The sequence below is a fragment of the Rana temporaria genome, chromosome 3, assembly GCF_905171775.1.
Source record: "Rana temporaria chromosome 3, aRanTem1.1, whole genome shotgun sequence".
NCBI classification, from domain to species: domain Eukaryota; kingdom Metazoa; phylum Chordata; class Amphibia; order Anura; family Ranidae; genus Rana; species Rana temporaria.
Window position 1 is genome coordinate 375,927,439 of NC_053491.1, and position 24,126 is coordinate 375,951,564.

The 24,126-nt window shown below is 44.4% G+C and overlaps 1 protein-coding gene across 3 annotated transcripts in view; it reads left to right on the forward strand.

Annotated features, from left to right (window-relative positions):
* The window catches only part of PKP2 (plakophilin 2), a 143,599-nt gene that overhangs the window by 17,021 nt on the left and 102,452 nt on the right, over positions 1-24,126 (forward strand). Inside the window, exon 1 of one of the 3 annotated variants that reach the window (XM_040345581.1) lies at positions 22,274-22,557. The exons of the other annotated variants lie outside the window; for them this stretch is intronic. The gene's annotated coding sequence lies outside the window, so the exon portion shown is untranslated. Of the gene's footprint in view, positions 1-22,273; positions 22,558-24,126 lie in introns of those variants that run through there. 3 annotated transcript variants of the gene reach the window in all.

The following is a 24,126-nucleotide window of genomic DNA, read 5'->3' on the forward strand; positions in this document are numbered from 1 at the left end:
ATGTCAAATGCATGTGTGTTAAAGCTTTGGGGAGCACACCCTAATGCAATAAGCGGCGCACACCTATGCCCACGTTCATCGTTGGACTGTTCCTGCTGTCCTTACATCTAGAGCTGGTCTCTGGGCGTGATGACATCAGGAACAGTCCATGCACAAGACCGTTAGTGTGCGCAGGGGGGCAGGGGCCGTTTATGTGCTTGGAGGCCCAGCGGATTATGTAAGCAATCTTCTCACCCCTAGGTAAAAAACTAGCAGTTAACCCATGCAGTGCGGGCACAGCCCCAGTGCATGGGGCGGGGGGGATCCCAGAGTTTTTTTTAATACATTATTAAAAAAAAAATCTTATGCAAACTGTGTAGGTACCTGATTCTGACCTGATACCAGCTTCTGTAACAACATGATCAGAATGTGAGTGGAAGAAGCAGCCAATCAGTTCATATGCTAACAAGAAGTATGCTGATAGTAAGAGAGAGCAGAGTGAATGAGAGATTATCTCATGGCTGTGCTACTAATCCTTTTATTGTCCAGCTGGGGGCAAGTCCAGGATCACCTGGACTCAGAGGCTACAGGTTGAATGATGCTGGCCATGAGACTGAGGACATCTAGTGGCAGAAAAAAGTGGAAATCTCTGCTTTGAAGCAAAAGTTGGTTTTGTTATTTTGTTTTTAATTGTCTTGAATTTTTATCCTGTAATTTCTTGGCTGGAGTTTTGCTTTATTGGTGTCCTTAGTGCCAGTGAATTGATTGGCCACTTTGTCGTGAAGGAAGAGGAAACCAATGGAGCCAGGAAGACAGGTACAGCTTCCTCCGAATGAGTCACACCTGCAGTAATGACTCATATTTCTCTGTCTGCTGAATGGATTTAGGAACTCCTTTCCTCAGCACATGCTTGATGAATGACTCAACACAAGACTCCAACAACCCGTTCTAAGTTTGCACATTCAGCAACATGAACATGCTGGCCCGCAGGCGTCACGCCCGCAGCAAATTAATGGGTCTCGGTGGCTCACGGCTCCTCTCACAGACTCGCCTTTTAGAAGGATTGTGTTCACTTCTGATCTGGTCTTGTTGAAACTCGAAGGAACCCCTTTTCTCAAAGAACAACAAAACAAGGGATTTTCTAAATACATGGCTTATGGCCAACTGTTGAAAAAACAAAAAATCGCTGTAACCCAAAAGAGTCGGTAAAAGTGCATTGCTTTTCTGCTTTTCTTCCAATATAAAATGCAGCTTCGCCTCAAAGATGAAGCTCAGCTTATCTGTCGCCTCAACCCCCACTCGCTCCCACATTTGGCACCTTTTGGGGGGCAGATTCTTTTCTCAGCAGCCTTCTGAGACACTTCACAGGCAGGTCCCAGGAGACTGCGGCCCAGTCACAAAGTGCAACGCAGGCTGTAAAGCTGCAAGGCTTCACTGCCAGTTTCCCTTAGTCAAGATGGTGGCACCAGCACCTGATATACGATTAGATAATCGGCTCAGGTGAGGACACCGCTGGATGCCTGGACAGGTAAGTGCCTTAATATAATATAAAGTCAGCAGCTACCTTTCAGGGAATCCTTGATCTTTAGATATATTCTTATGCCCTGTACACATGACCAGGTTTTCTGAAGGGGAAAACTTTGAGCAGAGCTTTTGGCGGGAAATCCCGGCCGTGTGTATGCTCTATCACAGTTTCTCTGATGGGAAAACTGCCGAAATCGGTCGGCAAAAATAAAAGAGAGCCAGCTCTCCTCTTTGCCATCTGGATTCCCCTCTGATTTTTTCCCGGTGGAAAACTGACGTTTTTGGCAGTTTTCCTGTGGGGGGAAAAAGACCGATGGAGAATACACATGGTCAGGATTCCCAAGGAAAAGCTCTCATCTGAGTTTTCCTGACGGGAAAACCGAACATGTGTACGGGGGAAAAGTTACCGAGCAGGTTCATGGTTTTCCCCTCTGGATTTCCGACGGACCTTTTGCCGTCGGGAATCCCAGTCGTGTGTACAGGGCATTGTAATAAAATATTTATATGTGCAACAGACATCAATGGCATTGCATTGCAGCAGCGCATGTGACCTGCAGTGCTGCAGGATACGGTAATTCTCATTGTAACTGCACCATTTTACAAAGAGATATTGTGACCTAAAGCCTCGTACACACGGCCGAGGAACTCGACGAGGCGAAACACATTGTTTTGCTCGTCGTTGTTAGGCTTTTCCTGACTGTCTGTCTGTCTGTTGACTGTTTGCTGTGGCGTGTGATGTTTTGTGACCAGTTTTAATAAAAAGGAACATTTTTGGAGTGCGGCTGTCCCAGCTTCTTCTCTTCAATTTTGCATTAATTGCATTGCCGGCACCCACGGTTTGGATCCAGTGAGTAAAAGTTCCTTGGTTCATCTGAGCGGTTACTTTTCTTCTCTTCCTTGTTAGGCTGTCGAGGAACTCGGCGAGCCAATTTTCTCCATTCCCGTCAAGGAAAAAGAGAACATGCTCTCTTTTTGGCTCGACGAGTTCCTCGACAGTTTCCTTGTCGAAAATGTACACATGACCGGTCGTGTGTAAGAGGCCTAAGATGCAATATATTCCTTTTGGGGGGGGGGGGGGGGGTAGATTTTTTTTCGCAGTAAAGTGGATAATGGAACATTGCAGAATGCACGCCAGTGGGTGCCTGAAATGAGCCACCTCTTGCCTACTGTATGCATTCTGTCCTTGTTATTTACAATTTCAATTTGAGCTGGTTGAGGCGCGTGTCAACGTCTGCCAACACTGCCCATAAGCACCCAGCCAAAGTGCTGTCTGTAATCTCCACAAATTTGCATCAATTCCTACAATTGTTTCAGTCGTCAACTTGGTGTCATGCAGAATGCTGTTACGGTTGGGAGGCTTGCAGATTTATGTACTGCTTGCTGCGTGGGCTTGTTGCTTTGTAACTTCATAGTTTATCTTTCCATAAATGTGTGGGATCAAAGAGAAACAATCTAGTGAGGTTTAAATGGCATGACGCCTGTTTATTTTCACTTTCAGAGACAGAAGATGTAGAGTTTGGGTGTTTTAGCGGATAAAAGGCCAATCCACCTGCAGGCACTGTTTCGGTTATAATTGGAGTCTTGCAGGCTGAGTCATCGGCTGCTCTTGAACACTCCAGCTGTGGGATCCACACCCCAAGCCTCTAATGTATTTTAAAGCTGACCATACACAGACCATTGGTGGCCTTATCAACACCACCCCCTTAACAAACTTTATTCGAGAAACTGAAGAAGTCATTTTGCAGGTCTGTTCCAGGTCCCAAGCACCTTCATTCTAGGACAATACAGTGGAGGCTGGTGGTATATTTCGGGGGGGGCAAAGAATGCACCCACAGCCACCCCCCCTCGCCCCTGGGTTGTTCGGGTCAGGTCACCAGCACCCCCACCCTGGTCGGTCGATGAGTCTTGCACTTACCCCCAGGCAGCACTTCCCTCTGGGCGGCAGCTTCGTCCTCTGTGTCTCCTCTGGCTGCCTCCACGTCTCCTCCCTCCTCCTCTCTCTTCGTCGGACAGATGACAACCTCGGAGGGATAGGAGGACGACACATTCTTAGATCTCAGGGGTTCATGCTAGGACTTGTAGTCCCTCACAATTGCGACCTGGCGCCCGGGGTTTGTCGAACCCTGGTCCAAGCCCTGAAGAAGGGGGAGTCCTGTCCATTGAAATGTGTTGGTTTTGTCTGTTGTTCTAAAGACAAGACCTTAATTTCATACGAGATGGAAGTTTTTCTAGGCACTCCTATCCATACAAACAGAAGGTGTTCATGTGCTAAACAATTGGACTATTGTGATCAGAGAGGCAGCAGCCTGGTTCTCTACCAGAAAACCTAGAAGTTTGAATGTTACCTATCACTCATTTTAATTACCTTCTACTCACTTTCACAGTCCATAACACACCTACCAGACGCTCCAGGCTTAGTCCATAAATTAGACTTCATGTGACACATCGAGATCTAACCTTGTCAGGTTCAAGTTTGAAAACTGAATTGAACAGGCTGGAGCTGACACACCCAGAAAACTGTTACAATGCTGGCTGTCCAATGGGGTGACACTGCGCAGTGACTCAGTGATTAGACAGGGCTTACCGCACTCCTGGGATACAATTGACTCTTGTTTCATTACCTGAATGATGACAGAGAACCTGGCAGAATTTGAATTTTATATCACTATGAGTCAACATTGACCAGTTGATCAACACTCGTCAGCAATGTCTGGCTGTCTGCTGCAGAGGCTTTACGGAAAGCAAAACGGCTAACAAACAAACAAACACACACAATGGAATCAAATACACTGGCTGTTCATCAATCCTCCCTATGTATACTTTATGTGTAAAATATAAAGTGTATAATGCATGCCTAATACTAGCAACAATTATTTTTTTAACCACTCGATGACCAGCGATGTACCTGGACTTTGAGTGGTTTTTTTTTCAGCCGGCAGTCAGTTTTCTTGTAAAAGCAATCCTAGAGGCTAAATAGCCACTGGATTGCTTTTATAAGCAGCAGAAGGAGCCAATCCTCCCGTCCCGCTGTCTTCCACTGGGAGACCCATATGTGCAGCCGGTAGTTTCGCCGGTTGACCATTGAGTTGCTTGGAGGCCGAAACAGCTTTCGCCATCTCTATGGTAAAGGAAACAATAGAACAATGGAGCATTTTATCACTTCCAGTTTCACAGTTGTGAACAAACCCTAAAGCCTCGTACACACGGCCGAGTTTCCCAATGGGAAAACTGCGAGGAGAGCTTTTGGTCAGGAATCCTGGCCGTGTGTATGCTCCTCACAGTTTTTCCGAAGGGAAAACTGCCTAAAAACCACTGGACAAAAAAAAGAGAACCTGCGGGATTCCCGGCTGACAGTTTTTGGCAGTTTTCCTATGGGAAAAACTGCGATGGAGCGTATATGATCGGGATTCCCGACCAAAGCTCTCATCAGAGTTTTCCCAACGGGAAAACCTCTTGTGTGTACAGGGGAAAAGTTACCGAGCAAGTTCTTGGTTCCCCCCCCCCCGGAATTTCCGACTGATCCTTTCCCGTCGGGAATCCCGGTCGTGTGTACGTGTGTATTAGTGGAATGAAAAAACATTGTATTTAATAATCTTGGTATGATCCAAAGCTTTTAAGGGCAGAAGAGAGATCTGGGGATCTAATAGACCCCAGATCTCTATCCTCTCCAAGCTCTTAGGGGTTTCATAGTATATATTCCTTGTGATTTAAAAAAACAAATGAAAGTGGCGATGTAAAAAAAAATAAAAAAAATAAATATGTAAAGTTCTCCCATCCCCCTGTGCTTGTGCGCAAAGACGAACGCATGCATCCTTCCCGCATACATGCAAACAGCACACTTGTGAGGGGAATAATTCTAGCAGCAGACCTCCTATGTAAATCTAAAGTGGTAACCTGAAAAGGCTTGTAAAGTGTCACCTATGCATATTAAAATTTACATAGTTTGTCGCTGTTGCATAAGTGTGCGCAATTTTGTAGAATTACATGTTTGGCATCTATTTACTCTGTGTAACATCATCTTTTATATTTTACCCAATAATTGGGTATTACATTGTATTTTGTGAATTAAAATAAAAAAAATGCATTTGAAAAACCACTGCACAAATACTGTGTGAGATAAATTGCAACGCCGCCATTTTATTCTCTAGGGCCTTTGCTTTGAAATATATATATATATATAGGGCCAGATTCACAGAAAAAGTACGCCGCAGTATCTGCTGATACTCCGGCGTACTTTCAAATTTGCTGCGTCGTATCTTTATTTGTAATTCACAAACAAAGATACAACGGCATTTGGCTAAGATCCGACAGGCGTACGGCTTCGTACGCCTTCGGATCTTAGGATGCAATACTTCAGCGCCCGCTGGGTGGAGTTCGTGTCGTTTTCCGCATTGGGTATGCTAATTGGCTGTTTACGGCAATCCACGAAGGTACGCGCGTTCGTCGCATTCTCTTACGTCGTCGCTAGTCGGCTTTTCCCGACGTAAAGTTGCGATTGCTATTTAGGTGGTGTAAAATTAGACAGCCCATGTTAAAGTATGGCCGTCGTTCCCGCGTCGAATTTCAAATTTTTTTTTTGCGCAAGTCGTCCGGGAATACAAAAGTACGTAACGCACGTCGCCGTTCAAAACATTACGTCAGGTGACGTCATTTCGCGCAAAGCACGGCGGGAAATTTCAAAACGGAGCATGCGCAGTACGTTCGGCGCGGGAACGTGCCGAATTTAAATGGTACACGCCCCATTTGAATTAGGCGGGCTTGCGCCGGACGGCTCTACGCTACGCCGCCGCAAGTTTACAGGTAAGTGTTTTGTGAATCAAGCACTTATGCTGAAAACTTGCAGCGGAGTAACGTAAACGGGATACGTTACCCCGCCGTAATTCTACATGAATCTGGCCCATAATGTTTGGTGGTTCTGGGTAATTTTCTAGCAAAAAATGCAGTTTGTAAACAAAAAGTATCAGTAAAGGTCTGTCCTTCAAGTGGTTAAATATGCGTATGTAGTGATGTAAGGGACCTTAGACTGTAAGCTCCTTTAGGGCAGGGAGTGACGTGAATGTACAATATATATGTAAAGAGCTGTGTAAATTATTGGCGTTGAACTGTATAAATACCTGTCCCTATGGCACCCAGCACTTGGTAAGATGACACTATTGTGTAATGCTGAACACTGAAAAAAGTAGAAAAAAAAATTGCAAGCAATTTCTTTATTGAAGAAAGGACGTGCTATGTCTTTTTTGCCTGTTGGCGATCTGCTTTAGAATAATCAATCACAGCTCAGTGTGCATTCTTGACACACCTTGGAGCCAGAATGAATAAACTGTAATGCACATGTACGGGAGTTACATCCTTTCCCTGCCATCCTAAGGCTCATCTGGTTGCCGTCCAGCCGCCGTCGTTTTACGGCGGCAGGTCGGCTCCCCTGCACGAGAGCACGTAGCTATACGTCGGCTCTCGCACAGGCCACTGTATGAACAGAAGATCAGTCATTTCCCCATGTCAGTCCACCCCCCCCTACAGTTAGAACACACCCAGGGAACATACTTTACCCCTTCCCCGCCCCCTAGTGTTAACCCCTTCACTGCCAGTGGCATTTTTATAGTAATCCAATGCATTTTTATAGCACTGATTGCTATAAAAATGCCAATGGTCCCAAAAATGTGTCAAAAGTGTCCGAAGTGTCCGCCATAATGTCGCAATACCGAAAAAAAAAACGCTGATCGTCGCCATTACTAGTAAAAAAAATGTATTAATAAAAATGCCATAAAACTACCCCCTATTTTGTAAACGGTATAACTTTTGCGCAAGCCAATCAATAAACGCTTATTGCGATTTTTTTTTTACGAAAAAAATATGTAGAAGAATACGTATCGGCCTAAACTGAGGAAGAAATATGTTTTTTGTATATATTTTTGGGGGATATTTATTATAGCAAAAAGTAAATTTTTTTTCAAAATTGTCGCTCTATTTTTATTTATAGCGCAAAAAATAAAAAACGCACAGGCGATCAAATACCACCAAAAGAAAGCTCTACTTGTGGGGAAAAAAGGACGTCAATTTTGTTTGGGAGCTACGTCGCACGACCGCGCAGTTGCCGAAAGCTGAAATTTCACCTGGGCAGGAGGGGGGTATATGTGCCCAGTAAGCAAGTGGTTAAATGAAGGACAGCCAGACTGACAGCGGCTGCTGCTGTTCACAAGTAGCCACACACAGAGCGGTTACCTGTGGTTAGGGACAGATGTTTGAGCCTGGAATCAATTGACTGTGTCTGGGTTCAGACATCCATCCATTACCACAGCTAACTGCTTTGTGCGCAGATACACATGAACACTCTGCAAGAGAAGTTGCTTCAGAGCTTAGTACTGTAAATGAGCAGAAGCTCTGCTGACTTCCATCATCCAATCACATGCAAGCAAAAATTATTATTTTTTTTTTTTTTTCTTGCACGTGATTGGGTATTCTTTGCAAAGTGATGCTTTACCTCATTCACTAAGCTCTGGAGCAACTGAAAGTGCACAGCATATTTGGCTTTAGTAAATCACCCCTTTTGATGGATTGGTTTAGCTGCACAGTTATCAGTGTTTAGGCTGGGTTCACACTAATGCAAATTGGATGTGGGTTTCACCACATCCAATTCGCATAACAGGAGATTGTGACTGTCTCTCTATGGAGGCGGTTCACATATCTCCGTTGCGACTGCAGAGCGAATTGCACAGGTGTAGGGTCGCCACTTTTTCTTCAAGCCAAACCCAAACACTTTAACGGCACACAGCAATTTTTTTTTTTTAATATACACGGGCTAGATTAAGTAAGAGTTAGGCCGGCGTATAAGTAGATACGCCGACCTAACTCGGAAATTGCGCCGACCTAAGTTTAAGTGTATTCTCAAACAGAGATACACTTAAACCTATCTAAGATACGACGGCTTGCGCCGTCCTATCTTAGGGTGCAATATTTAGGCTGGCCGCTAGGTGGCGCTTCCATTGCGGTCGGCGTAGAATATGTAAATCACTAGATACGCCTATTCACGAACGTACGCCCGGCCGACACAGTACAGATACGCTGTTTACGTAACGCATTAGCAGGCCTAAAGTTATTCCATCAAATAGCTGGAATAGTAATGTTAAGTATGGCCGCCGTTCCCGAGTCGAAATTTGTAAATTTTACGTTGTTTGCGCAAGTCGTCCGTGAATAGGGTTTTACGTCATCTATGTCCACGTCGAAATCAATAGGACCGTGCGGCGTACTTAGCCGCAATGCACACTGGGATATGTAGGCGGAAGGCGCATGCGCCGTTCGTAAAATATGTCAATCACGTCAGGTCAAGCCCTATTAACATAAACACGCCCCCTCAGCCAAATTTGAATTAGCCGCCCTTACGCCTGCCCGATTTACGCTACGCCGCCGTAACTTAGCAGGCAGGTACTTTGTGAATCATGTACTTGCCTCGCTAACTTACGGCGGCGTAGTGTAAACACGATACACTACGCCGCCGCAAAGTTAGGGCGGGCTATGTGAATCTAGCCCTATAAGATTGTAAACAGACCTGGGACATCTTTGGGCACTCCAAAGAGAATAGTAATGCGGCACACATAGTGACCCCTTACCTTCCTGTCAAGCCCTGTTCTGAGCCACATTCCTGTCTGAATAATGTGTCTGGGTTTCAGGTGGACTAAACCCGGACACATGATTCTAAACCCGAACTGTCCGGGGGAATTCCAGACAGCTGGTAACCCTACACAGGAGTCCTGTGAGTATTTGACTCCGTTCCAGGGCCGAATTCAGGCAAAAATTCAGGCCTGATTGGTCCCTGAAATGTAGAACAGGGACGCACCCGTTGGAGGTGTGAACCCAGCCTAATGCCCTGTACACACGATCACTTTTTGTGATGAAATAAAATGACATTTTTAAAAATGTCATTTAAAATGATCGTGTGTGGGCAAAACATCGTTTTTTGTCTTCTGAAAAACAACCAAAAAAAAATTAGAACATGCTTGAATTTTTTATGTCATTTGTTAAAATGTCATTTTTTGTGTCATAAAAAATGATCGTGTGTGGGCAAAAACAACGTTTTCAACCCGCACATGCCCAGAAGCAAGTTTTGAGACGGGAGGTAAAACTACCATTCATAATGGAGTAAGCACATTCAACACGCTGTAACAGACAAAAAAGCACGAATCGTCTTTTACTAACAAGTAACCAGCTAAAAGCAGCCTCAAGGCGAATAGAACTTCCCCTTTAGAGTGCCGTCACTTTGTTCATCATTTTTCAAAAACGATGGTGTGTGGGCAACATTATTTTTAATGATGAAGTTGGAAAAATTTCTTTTTTTTTCATGATAAAAAATGACATTTTTTTTCATCACAAAAAGTGACCGTGTGTATGCGGCATAAGGGTTCCTTCACAGTAGCCCATATGGGAAAAGATCTGTTTTCCTGTGTAGACTGGTGTCTGTTCTGTGTAGGCACTGGGAGGCAGTGGCTTTCCTTTCTACAACAAAAGGTACTGTTTACCAGTTTTTCTTTTTTTAACTTTATTTAAAGTATTAATTTCTATGCAGATCAGCTCAGAAAACTTTGGTGCGCTCTGCTCTGAATACAGGGGGCTTCATTGTAGTTGAACAGGGTGCATAGAACGCAACACTTTTCTGTGTGCCCTGGCAGAGACTTGCGTTTAAGTGCAGAAAAATGCAGGTCTTAGCACAAGTGTGAACAAGCCTTTTATTGTTGCAACGTTTTTTTCCCTTGTCTCACCTCTGTAGTAAGAATGATGTTTCTTGCTGATTAACAACTTCCTAATCCTCCCTTGGTGCCTGCAGAGCGCAATAAATTTTCTTTAACCTAACCCAAAGAAGTGACTTCTTTTTTTTTTTTTTTTTACACGCCTAACCACAAACCTTTATTTACAGGGTCAAAAAGTCAGTTCAACTATAAATCAGCAGCCCAGAGCAGCTTTAAAACATAGTCCTGACCTAGGCCTCCTTAAATACGCAATTAGTGCATATCATAAACTCATACCAGTTCTCATCCAGTGGAAGCTTAAAATTAAAATTGCCAAACATTTTTTTTTTTGTTAAAAATAACAAACATGTTATTCTTACCTGCTCTGTGTAGTGGTTTTGCACAGAGCAGCCCAGATCCTCCTCTTCTCGGGTCCCTCTTCTGTGATCCTGGCACCTCCCTCCTGTTGAGTGCACCCACAACAAGCAGCTTGCAATGGGGGCACCCGAGCCGAGCCACAGTTCCCTGTGTCCTTTAAGACATGGAGCCACGGCCCGGCCCCATCCCCTCTCTATCCTCATTGGCTGACTGACTTTGATTGACAGCAGCGGAAGCCAATAGCGCTGCGTTGCTGTCTCAGCCAATGAGGAGGGAAATCTCGGATGGCCGAGACACTCCTGCAACATTGCTGGATAGAGTTGGGGCTCAGGTAAGTATTAGGGGTATTGAGGGAAGGCTGCTTCACACAGAAGGCTTTTTATCTTAATGCATAGAATGCATTCAGATACAAAACCCTCTGCCTTTACAACCCCTTTAAATCAATTTAAATTCTAACTGCTTTTTAGTTTGTTAAACTCCTGTGTATCATAAACAATTGCCACTTTTTAAATAAAGTATTTAAATTTTTTTTTTTTATCCTTTATTGCATCTCAGTGCTGCTAATCTCCGCAGCCTCTTTTAAGCCTCTTCTTATTTACATTTCTCAGTATATGTGCTGATGGTGACAAGCGTGGACCATGCCTGCATAACGTGTGAAAAACTACAATCGGAAACCAACATGACAGGGTGACAACGCAGGAGCACAATTGGGAGACAGGGACAGAGTGTTGTCACCATATAACAGGAAGTGCTTGAACAAAGAAAGGCCTTCTAAGCAGGTTTGCCGAGAATTATTGTAACAAAAGCTGCAGATTTAAAAAGATTGAAAATACATTTTTAAAAAACGTTAAAATGTCAGGGCTTATGCCGCGTACACACGGTCGTTTTTTGGCATGAAATAAAGTGACATTTTTTTTCATGCCGAAAAACGACCGTGTGTACGCGGCATTAGAAGAGATGGTAGTGTCTGGGCTTACAAATAAAATTTGGCAATCAAGCTTATCATAAACCTTCTGGCGCCAAATATGCAGCCTCTCAGTGGGTGGGCATTGGCGCAGAGGGGCCGCACGCAAATCGCTCAACTAAAAACATAAGCGGGACGCTTGTTCCCATTACGTGAAACTGTGAATGCAGCCTTAAACTTTCAACTTTCAACATTTTCCACACCAACTGGCACAACAATATATAATAAGGCCCAGATTCACAGAAGAGATACGACGGCGTTTCTCTGAAACGCCGTCGTATCTCTCAGAGTATCTATGCGACTGATTCATAGAATCAGTTACGCATAGATAGCCCTTAGATCCGACAGGTGTAATTGTCTTACACCGTCGGATCTTAGGATGCAGTACCTCGGCCGCCGCTGGGTGGAGTTCGCGTCGTATTCCAGCGTCGGGTATGCAAATGAGGTTTCACTGCGATCCACGGCGGTTTTTCGCGTTCGTTACGTCGTTGCTAGTCTAGTTTCCCGTCGCAAAGTTAGTCGTCGTTTTACCTGCCCTAACTTTACACAGCCCATGTTAAAGTATGGCCGTCGTTCCCGCGTCGAATTTAAAAAAAAACATTTTCTTGCGTAAGACGTCAGGGAATACGAAAGTACGCTACGCACGTCGCCGTTCAAAAAAATGACGTCACTTCGCGCAAAGCGCGGTGGGAATTTCAAAACGGAGCATGCGCAGTAGGTCCGGCGCGGAAGCACGCCTAATTTAAATGGCACACGCCCCTTTGAATTACGCGGGCTTACGCCGGAGGCCGCCGGCGTAAGTTTTCACGCAAGTGCTTGGTGAATCAGGCACTTGCGATGAAAACTTGCGGCGGTGTAACGTATATACGATACGTTACACCGCCGCGATTCTACGTGAATCTGGTCCTAAGTCCTCTGAAGATTGCACAAAGCTGCTATTTAGGATTAAAAAGGTTAATAAAAAAACACAAATCCTAAAAAACATCATCCTGAATGAACAATAAAACTATTGCTCGTGATCCTATCTCCAAATGATATTTACCCCAAAATCTTTAAATTGTTTTACAAGTGTTTTTCACCCTAGTAATATAAAATGTTTCCTAACCATTAATGATTTTAAAAGCTCATTACACTTAATTATTTTGAATGCTATGATTTAATGGATACTATGATACTGCAATAAAATAAGTCATAACTTGCACAATAGTTACAAGCCATTCCCTGAACTGGCTTATCTGTGAGATGTAATAATTGTAATTTGATGACCTCATCAGATTTGAAGCTGATGAGGATCTTCATTAAAAATAAATCCACCTCTGAATATTTCACAAAGCTTGTTGACAACTCAGACACTTTGGTCTGTGTCACTTAGTTTTACAAACATCCTGTGAATTAATAATGACACTTAGAAAACAATGAAACTGTATAGGGGTGTGACTACGGATCATGGGGCTTCATAGCACAATTCTGGTGGGTCCCCTGCAGTGGCGGCCCGTCCATACTGGGCGCAGAGATGGCACCCCCCTAATCCATGCATCCAGCCCCTAATCTACATGCAGGACGCCGGACGCATGGATTCTTTTTCTTTAGTAGCAAAATTAGAGCCAGAGGCTCTAACTGGCTTTAAAAAGGATGGGCTTGGGGCACAGTGCACTGCGCCCTGAGACCATCCAGTTGTGTGACAATAGCAAATTATTATTCGCCATTGTCTTCCTTATTCTTCTCCCTGCCAATCAGAAAGCGGGTTCTGAGACCCGTTTGGCCGTGAGGAGAAGCGATCATATTGGCCACCAAGAAGAAGGAGAAGACGCAGCGGAAACCGCCATAGAGCCGAGGAGGAGGAAGCGCTGCTCTTAACCTGGATGGGGTAAGTGCGGGGCTGGGGTGAGCTGACGATTAAACGACAGGGGGAGGAAGCGACCGACCGGGGGGCGTGGCGGGCGATTTGCCCCCCCCCAAAAAAATGGAACACCAGCCACCATTGGTACCCGCAGCTTGACACTGCAGGCTATTGCTCAGTCTGTCTTCTAATAGATAGGACCCCCCCAGATCCTTCTCTATCCTGAAAACCCCTAGTAGCTACAGTATCTCCCTAATAAGTAACTTGCGTTTAAATATGTAAGTGCATTGCCTTACATTTTTCAATGTTAATCTTCATTTGCCATGCAGTAGCCCACTCCATTAATTTATGCCGGTCCTCTTGTAAAGTTTCTATATCCTGTTGTGTTGTTATTGCCCTACATATTTTTGTGTCATCAGCAAACACTGAGTGCCGGTTCACACTACCGTGACTGAGTGCCGGTTCACACTACCGTGACTGAGTGCCGGTTCACACTACCGTGACTGAGTGCCGGTTCACACTACCATGACTTGGGATCCGACTTGTGTCGCCCCAAGTTGCGTGACATGAGAAATTCAATTGAAGTGAATGAGAGCCGTCTTAATAAAGTGGAGTTCCACCCATAAATATAACATTACATCAGTAGTTTTAAAAAAAAAATCATTAGTCCTTTACAAATTTTTTTTATTTTTTTAGATGCCTTCAAAGTGTTGTTGCTAGGCAGAATAGTTAATCTTCCCACTTCCTGCACCTAGGTGCTTAATGCTTCCTAACCTACACCGCACAGACTTCTGGGAATGTAGTGGGTGTAACTTTCCAGGAGTCTGTGCACTCCCCAGTCTCAAAGAATCATGTGACTTGGACAGCACAGGTGCTGAAACCTGATCTGACACTGCTTGTGCAGCACTGAGCATGTGCGAGATCTGCAAGGCTGAAATCCAGGAAGTCATACAGTCTGGCTTCATGATGCACACACTTAAGATGGCCCCAGTCAATTTCTATTTTATAAAGTGTCTAAATGCTGTAACAACCTAACAAAATGGACCTTAGTTTACAGACTAACTTTACTAGAATACATTAAGCTTGTGTATTACAGGGGTATTTATATTTAAAAAGTGAAATTGTGGCCGGAACTCCGCTTTAATGTACACTACTGAAGTTGCACCGACTTCAGAAAAGGTTCATGTACTACTTCAAGGCGACTTCTAGGCAACTTGTACCCATAGATTTCGATGGGAGTTGCCTCCAAAGTCTTAACTGAAGCAACTTTACAGGAAGAGAAAATAGTTTACTCCCTCCCACAGAGCTGATTATTCTGTGATTGGCCAAAGTCACCTGTCCTGAAGGCAACTTTAAGTCGCGTTGTAAGTTGCTTCAAGTCGTGCTGAAGTTGCCTTGCAAAGTTGCGCTGTAAGTAGGGTGACCACATTTCCAAACTGCCATTCAGGGACACACCCCTCTCTCACCTTCCCCAAAAAAAGATGAGGGGGGCGGGGGAAATGTAGTCTCTCAGTTGATGGGGAATTTAGCGGTGGGTTATTTGTCAGGTGATTGTGCCACTTGCCACCAGATGCAGTGCCGCTTGCCACCCATAGCCTGCCGCCAGATGCAGTGCTGCTTGTCACTCCCTCTGCATGAGCCACGCGTGTAGAAGGAAAGGAGTGGCGTCACAATCTGGAGAGTGAAGATCACACCAGTCCCTGCTGCTTGCCGCTGGGTGCCATAGAAGGAGGAGGTGCCAAGATGGGTGGGGACAGCAGTGCTGCACTAGGCACAGGCCTCGCTCCTGGCTTCACTGTCTGAGAGCAAATTGTCACTGGTTGCAAGATGCCAGGCAGCGCTGGCACTAGCAACCAGTTCTGGAAATGTAGTTATTAGTTAGTAGGGGGTGGCTGTGTCCTCTATTTCTTTCCGGGACATTGTATTGTCCCGGAATGAGGGTGCCCGGGACCTGGGACAGACATGTCAATTGCGGGGCAATCCGGGACACGTGGGCACCCTAGCTGTAAGTCGGGTTGCCCCTGTGTGAAACGGCACTAAGATTGACCCTCTGTATCATTTATAAATAAATTAAACAGAATCGGTCCCAGGACAGAACCTTGGGGTACCCCACTAACCACTCTAGACCATTCTGAGTATACGATATTTATCACAACCCTTTGGACACATGCCGTAGCCAGTTTTCTATCCAAGAACAGACCTTATGGTCCATGCCTACAGACCTCAACTTGTAGATTATGCGTTTGTGGGGGAATGTATCAAATGCTTTAGCAAAATCCAGATACCGTACATTTATATTTTATAATATTACTAATTTATTGTTGATCTTGCACATGCTCTATATCCCTATTACAAACTTATATAGAAACTCCTGAAGTGAAGTCCTGAAGTTAATTTCTATACAGGAAACTTCACAGCATCCCTAATGGGGCCCCCTACCAACCCTGGACCCCATAACGGCTGTCTGTGTGGGCTTCTATGACTATTGTTACATCACCAAAACTGTGAGAAAAGACAGAAAGTCAGTTCATGTTTATATTTGAAGTTCTAAATGTTTCCCCATGACCCATGACCCCTTGCAGCCCGACTAAGCAGGGATTCCTTTGCAGGACTGCATTCTCTTGCCAGTCGGAAATCATTTTCCTTAACACAAATGCTTCCTGTGTGTATGGCAAATTTGCCTAGCAGGGGTACTTGAGAGGTACAAGGGGTACACCTGTTTGACAAATTTAAGTGGACCTATCCGTAAGTTCACAAGTCTGCATGAAGAAATTTCTGATATGTCACAATATATAGCAGTATCATTTTTTTATTTAAACGTTATCCTCAAAAAGCTATCCTTGACAATGACTTTGCCAAGGCTGAGATGATGTCATCAGTCTGCTGCAGGCATAAGGAAGCATTTCCCCAGTCACCTCACCTCCAGTGATCAGACTGCAACATTGTAACTTTTTACGGGGCTGCAGCAGGGTCTGATCCATGTTAAACATTTATGAACACCAAGATTTACATAATTGTGTCATGTGTGAGGCAGCATCTCAGTCCAAGAAATAGATGGTAGCCCCGGATGAGTAAAATTGACTTTGGCCTTCTGGAGACAAAAGCAGATGAAGGCACTGTCAGGGGGAGTACTGGGATCTCTGAGTGGTAATAAATACCTGGAATTGTTACAGGCACAGATATACTTATAAAAAAAAATCTATATGATGCTAGAAACTCCAGACAAAACATTTGTTTGTTTTAGAGTGGGGAAAGTTAAAAGCCTCTGTCATGTGTTTACTGGAGGGATGTCCCCTAATGTCAGAACAGGAGGTGGTGGGTGACTCCAGCAGGGACTCATTTTCAATAGCGAGGGTGAGGTTTACATTCTCTGACCATGTTTTTAATTGTTGTCTGTGTTGTGGTGACAACTGCTCCCCCATTTCTTGTCTTGGTGTCACAAGGATAGGAAGTGAAGGAAATTCTCTCCAGACCCCTTTCTATCAAAGTTTGAAAAAAATAGTAGGAGTTGCACATTAAACTTGATGGGCCGGATTCAAAAAGAGATACGACGGCGTATCTCCTGATACGCCGTCGTATCTCCTGATACGCCGTCGTATCTCCGAGTTCCGACGGTCATATCTATGCGCCTGATTCATAGAATCAGGTTACGCATAGATATCCCTAAGGCCGGGTACTCACGAACAAACATGTACGGTGAAACCGGTCCGTCGGACCGTTTTCACCGTACATGCCTGCCAGAGGGCTTCTGTACGATGGTTGTACTAACCATCGTACAGAAGTCCGCGCGTAAACAATACGCGGGGCGTGTCCGCGTCGTCGCCGCGACGATGACGCGGCGATGACGCGGAGACGTGGGCGGGCCTGCCATTTAAAGGCTTCCACGCATGCGTCGAAGTCATTCGACGCATGCGAGGGACGGCGGGCGCCTGGACATGTACGGTAGGTCTGTACTGACGACCGTACATGTCCGAGCGGGCAGGATTCCAGCGGACGGTTTTAAAACACGTCCACGAATATTTGCCCGCTGGGAAAAGGCCCGGCGGGCAAATGTTTGCTGGAATTCGGCCCGCTCGCGCCTACACACGACCGAACATGTATGCTGAAACTGGCCCGCGGACCAGTTTCAGCATACATGTTTGGTCGTGTGTACGGGGCCTAAGATCCGACAGGTGTAAGTGTCTTACACCGTCAGGTCTGAGGCTGGGTTCACACTACTACACTACTTTCATCCTACTTTGCTCTGTGTTCAATGTTTCCCTATGAGAGCGTCTTGTAGCATCCTACACAAGTCGGTCCGACTTTGAAAATGCTCCCTGTACTACTTTTGGTCCTACATTGATCCTACTTCAGGCCCATTGAATATCATTGAAGTCGGACCAAAGTAGTATCCTGTTCATGAAAGTAGGATGGATGTAGGACCAATGTAGGATAAATGTAGGACCGATGTAGCAGAGCAAAGTAGGATGAAAGTAGTGTAGTAGTGTGAACCCAGCCTAAGGCTGGGTTCACACTACTACACTACTTTTTTTTGAAATACGCGGCCTTACGCCGCAACACATACGCTACGCCACTCTCACTAAGGGTGCAAGTTCTTTGTGAATAAAGAAATTGCGCCCAAAGTTAGAGAGATCGGATCGGAGATACGTTACACGGGCCGGACAGATACGCCAATGTATCTGAATCCGGCCCGATATGTAGTTTGAACATCCATCACATAATAAGTGGTATGTAAGGCTGGGTTGGCATTTATGTGAATTGGATGCGAGTTCCCCTGTCTCCAATTTGCATAGCAGGAGATTGTGGCGTGTTCGGGGAGGAAATTTGGGCTGAAATCGGACCTGAAACGGTGAATGGAGACGCACCGGATTCCTGCTGTGAGCCGCTGCGTGTTCCAGTGTGAATCCAGCCTTCAGCAAACTGGTTTAGTTAGATATTGTTGCATAATGACATTTTGTTTTGAAAGTTCTAAAATAAATGTAACTGATATGAGCAGCAACACATTCAATGTAATAATATATACAGTAGCACTATTGTGTACCAATACCTTAAATGTGTTCTGTACACCTTATAAATAGATATTTAAATAACAAAGAACACATAATAATAGGCAGGACACATATTAACAATGTGCACAAAAACAAAATGTGTAAATCAAACAAAATAAAACATGAAACAGTAGTCCAGCGGGTTTATTGATTATTTAAGATTGCACATAGAGATACATAGCTGGATTCAGGTAGATGAGCCTAACGTTAGGCAGGCGTAGCGTATCTCATATACGCTACGCCGCCATAAGTTAGAGAGGCAAGTTCTGTATTCACAAAGCACTTGCATCCTAAGTTACGGCGGCGTATCGTAAATGTGCCGACCTAAGCGCGCCTAATTCAAATTGTGAAGAGGTGGGCGTGTTTTATGCTAATGAATCGTGACCCATTTTTTACGAACGGCGCATGCACAGTTCATGGACATATCCCAGTGCGCATGCTCCAAATTACACTGCAAAGACTTATTGGTTTCGAAGTGAACGTAAATTACACCCAGCCCCATTCACGGACGACTTACGCAAACAACGTAAAAAATTAAAAATTTGACGCGGGTCCGACGTCCATACTTAACATTGGCTGCGCCATCTTTTTGGTGGAATATCTTTAGGCCTGAAAACGGCTTACGTAAACGACGTATCTTTACTGCGACGGCCAGGCGTACGTTCGTGAATAGGCGTATCTCGCTCTTTTACGCATTCTAGGCGTAAATCAGCGTACAAGCCCCTAGTGGCCGGCCTAAATAGACAGCTAAGATACGACGGCGCCCAAGGTCGTATCTTAGCTAGATTTAAGTGTATCTCAATTTGAGAATACACTTAAATTTACGACGGCGCAGATTCAGAGTTACGACGGCGTATCTACTGATACACCGGCGTAACTCTACCTGAATATGGCTAACAAACTATTGTTTCATTTTGTGTGATTCACACATTTTTATTTTTTTTGTGTATTTTTATTGCGTGTGCTGCCTGTTCGTTATGAAAAGTAAGTAATGAAAGACTAACTCCAGACATTTTTTTTTATTTGATAGAGTGAAAAATAGATCAAATTTCTTTCATGTTCCAATTAATTTCTCTGATGCCAGTGGGGGAGATTCGCTCTCACTTCCTGTCATTGTGACACCTATACAAGAAAGGGGGAGCATTCATCAATGGGAAAGGAAGGCACAGAGAGCAATGATAGATTATATTAAAATATTATTAAATGTTTTGAACCTTCCAATTTCTGTCTTGACAGGAAGTAAGGGTACATTTCCCCGGGTAAGGGAATCATTTCCAATCTATTCAAAATAAAAAAAAATGTTTTGGCTTGAATCGGGCTTTAAAGCAAGCCAAAAAACAAAAAAAGATAAAAATGAATAGTCCGTTGATAGATTAAGCACTTAAGGACCGGAAGATTTGCCTTCTTAATGACCAGGCCATTTTTTGCGATACGGCACTGTGTCACTTTAACTGACAATTGCGCAGTCATGCGACTCTGTACCCAAACAAAATAGAGCTTTCTTTTGGTAGTATTTGATCACCTCAGTGGTTTTTATTTTTTGCGCTATAAACAAAAAAAAAAGTGATGCCGCGTACACACGATCGGTTTGTCTGATGAAAACGGTCTGATGTGTGTGGGCCCCATCGTTTTTTTAACCATCGGTTAAAAAACTAGGAACTTGTTTTAAAATTATCTGATGGTTAAAAAAACGATAGAAAAAAATGATCGTCTGTGGGGAAATCCATCGGTTAAAAATCAACGCATGCTCAGAATCAAGTCGACGCATGCTCGGAAGCATTGAACTTCATTTTTCTCAGCACGTTGTTGTGTTTTACGTCACCGCGTTCTGACACAATCGTTTTTTTAACTGATGGTGTGTAGGCACAACTGATCATCAGTCAGCTTCATCGAATAACTGATGGAAAAATCCATCAGACCGTTTTCATTGAATGGACCGATCGTGTGTACAGGGCATGACACTTTGGAACAAAAATATATATTTTTTACTTTTTGCTATAATAAATATCCCCCCAATTTAAAAAATAAAAATGTCTTCATCAGTTTAGGCTAATATGTATTCTTCTACATATATTTGGTAAAATTTTGGCAATAAGCGTATATTGATTGGTTTGTGCAAAAGTTATAGCATCTACAAAATAGGGGATTTTTCGCATTTTTTTTATTTATTTATTTTTTACTAGTAATGGTGGCGATATGTCATTTTTAGCGGGACTGCAACATTGCGGCGGACAGATCGAACACTTTTGACACTTTTTTCTGGGACGATTGATATTTATACAGCTATCAGAGCTAAAAATAGCCACTGATTACTGTATAAATGTCACTGGCAGGGAAGCGGTTAACACTAGGGGGCAATCAAGGGGTTAGGTGTTCCCTAGAGAGGTGTTTCTAACCAGTGTACTGACTGGAGGAGGAGAGAGATCACTGTTTATGATTACTAGGAACAGCGGATCGCTCTCTACTCCCCTGTCAGAACTGGGATCTGTTTTTTTACATACACAGATCGCTCCACAAAGAGCCAGAACTGAGATCGCGGGTGGCCGGCAGACATCGCGGCAGGATCCTTTTTATCTAGTATGAAATATGAAATAGTGGGGTAACATACACTTAATAATGTATTAAGGGCCCTTTCACACCTACGGACAAACGGTCCATTTATTACAAGTCAGTTTACAGACTTGTAATGTATCCCTATGGGATTGCAGACGTTAGCGGATGATGCATCCGCTAACGTCCGCAACCATCCGCGTCTCCAAAGATCCGCTTTTGCGGACGGAAGAAAACCCTATTTTTCTTCCGTCCGGCGGAACGGAATGGATAAATATGGACACACGGTCCGTATTCATCCGATTCCCCATAGGGGAGAGCGGAGGAGAGACAGGGCGGTCTCTGCACTGTGTGCAGGGACCGCCCTGTCCGCCGACAGCTCAGCGGGGATTTACGGAGGAATCCCGGCTGAGCCAAACGGGCTAACGGAGGGGATCAATACGGATCCGCTCCGTGTGAAAGAGCCCTAATGACTAAGGCTGCTTTCACACTGAGGCACTTTGCAGGCGCTATAATGTTAAAAATAACGCCTGCAAAGTGCCTAAAAAAGAGCCTCTCCACTCACTCCTATATAAAAGCCTGGAGCGGTGCACTGGCAGGACGGTAAAAAAAAAGTCCTGCTAGCCGCATCTTTGCAGCGATGTAAGAGCGGTGTATACATCGCTCCTAAAAAACGCCCCTGCCCATTGAAATCAATGGGCAGCGCTGCCGAACTGCCGGCAAAGCGCCGCTGCAGCCGCGATTTGCAGGCAGTTTTAACCTTTTTCCGGCCGCTAGAGGGGGTTAAAAGCACCTCACTAGTGGCCGAAAAAGCGCCACAAAAAAAATAAAATAAAAATAATAGCACCGTTAAAAATAGTGGCGCTTTGCCGCTGACTCCCCCAACGCCTCGGTGTGAAAGTAGCCTAAAGATCTGCATTTATTTGTATCTTATATATCTTCCTGAAGTTCAGCTTTAGTAAAAAGATTCACACCTGCCACGGCCAACTTGCATGACCAGTATAGTAGATTATTTTACATTATAGGGTCTTGACAACACAAAACAGTAAGCTCATTCTCCCAAGACACACTCCTGTTCTGCGCTGTAATTATAATGGTCCATAGCATTAGTTGTAAGTACAGGGCCACTTCCCAATGTTGTATAGTGTTCATCTGACTGTAGCTGTATTCTTCCCAGCAGAAGCACAAAACTGAATCAGGGAGTTCCCATCAACTTCTATTGTGAACCGCTCTGACCTGCTTTTCTTGAGGTGTTCCTAAGAACTGAGCTTTTATGAATTTTTCTTGGACCCACCAATCTCTGTTGATGTATTCCAGAAGGTTGTGCTTAGAACCCAATAAATAATGTGGTGTGTGCTCAGTCTCCAGAAGTGTTCCTGATATCCAGTTATGTGTAAGGAATCTCGGTGACTACATTCCTGGACTTATGTATTGAGGAACCAGTGCTGCGGGAGGGACTTCTTTGCTGCTACTGCTGTGGGAAAAGTTACTATTCATTGCTGTCCTGGAAGTGAGGACATGCAGTATACTGTACCTGCCTAGGAGGGCACACAAGTGAGTTTTTGGCATATCCTTGGCTTACCTGATTCTCTACTGCAACTTTGTAACCTGTTAAAATAGAAATTTAGAGAATCTACCGCTATCCCTGGTTTTAGAAAGCCAAGTCAGAATTTATTTGTATACTTGTTCTAGTCTAGTGAAATCAGTTCTGAAGCTAAGTATATAGTATGGTCTTCGGGAGAAGATATTCTCTCTGCATATTTTTCTCAGCTTGTGTTTAGTTCCAATGGAGTAGTTAGAACTCCTGAGGGTATTTTTTGCTATCCGTGTCCCATTCGAGGGAATTACCTACACTTCCTGCCCTGAAGGCATAACAGGATGTGGATGGGAACAAGTGTCCTCGTTGGATGTTTTTCCTCCATCTCCTGCAATGATAACATTTTTGATTTTCCACCACTCTCTATCCCAAAACTGGTCTCCAAGTCAGAGAGGGTGTAGATGCGGAATTGTTGCATGCTCTCAGAATTTGGCTTGCATTTGAGGTTCGTTGATGATGCTTCAAACCTCCTTCTGAGCTGCCTCCAGATGCTTTTTCAGGTGCGTTTGCATTCCCATTGACTTGAGTGAGTGAGTGAATAACTTGTATAGTGCTGCAAATGTGAACTAAATCGCCTCAAGGCGCTTATTTCCATCCAGTGTCGTCCTGATCCTTCAGAAGAGGTGGGTCTTAAGTTTTTTCCTGAAGGCTCGATGGTTTTCTTCCATGCGGATGTTTGTGGGTAGAGCGTTCCATAGCTGTGGTCCCTGAACTGCAAATCCTCGTTCTCCTCTCGATTTGTAGCGGGACTTGGGGTTGTAGAGTAGGTTTTGGTTGGTTGATCGGAGAATGCGATTGTGGGTGTAGTGTTTTATTTTCTCGCACAAGTATCAAGGAGCGTTTCCTTGTGTGTATTTGTGGGTGAGACAGAGGGTCTTGAATGTGACCCGATCCTTTAAGGTTAGCCAATGAATGGTCCTCAGGGAAGGGGTGATGGATTCCCAGGGTTTTTTCCCCGTTACCAGTCTGGCTGCCGTGTTCTGGACGACTTGTAGGTGCAAAATCTGATATTTAGGTTGTCCTATGTAGAGGGAGTTTGCGTAGTCGAGTCAGGAATTGATGATTGTTCCAACTACTACTGCTATGTCCTCTTCTGGGATAAAGGGGATGAGTCTACACAGCAGGCGGAGGAGATGGTGAGATCCGCTGACTACTGATCCTATTTGTGCATCCATCGACATCTCAGAGTCAAAGATGACTCAGAGACTTTTGACTTTGGGGCTCGGGGTAATGGTCTGTCCAAGGATGGTGGGTGGTGTCCCACCACTTGAATGAGTGATAAGCAGAAAACAGATGACCAGTATTTCTTTAGATTCGGTTTTGCTCTACCGTAGAACTTTGCCTTACCTGAAATGGATCTTCAATGGTAAACAGAAGGACTACTTATTTTTACTGGCCCCCAGTCCGCCCAACAGACAAACCTCCCCGGAAGAGCTGGAAGCTTCAACCAATAGAATACATTCTAGTTCATTGCAACTTGTGTTGATTATTCCTTTGGAATAAAAAATAAAAATATGTTTTAAATT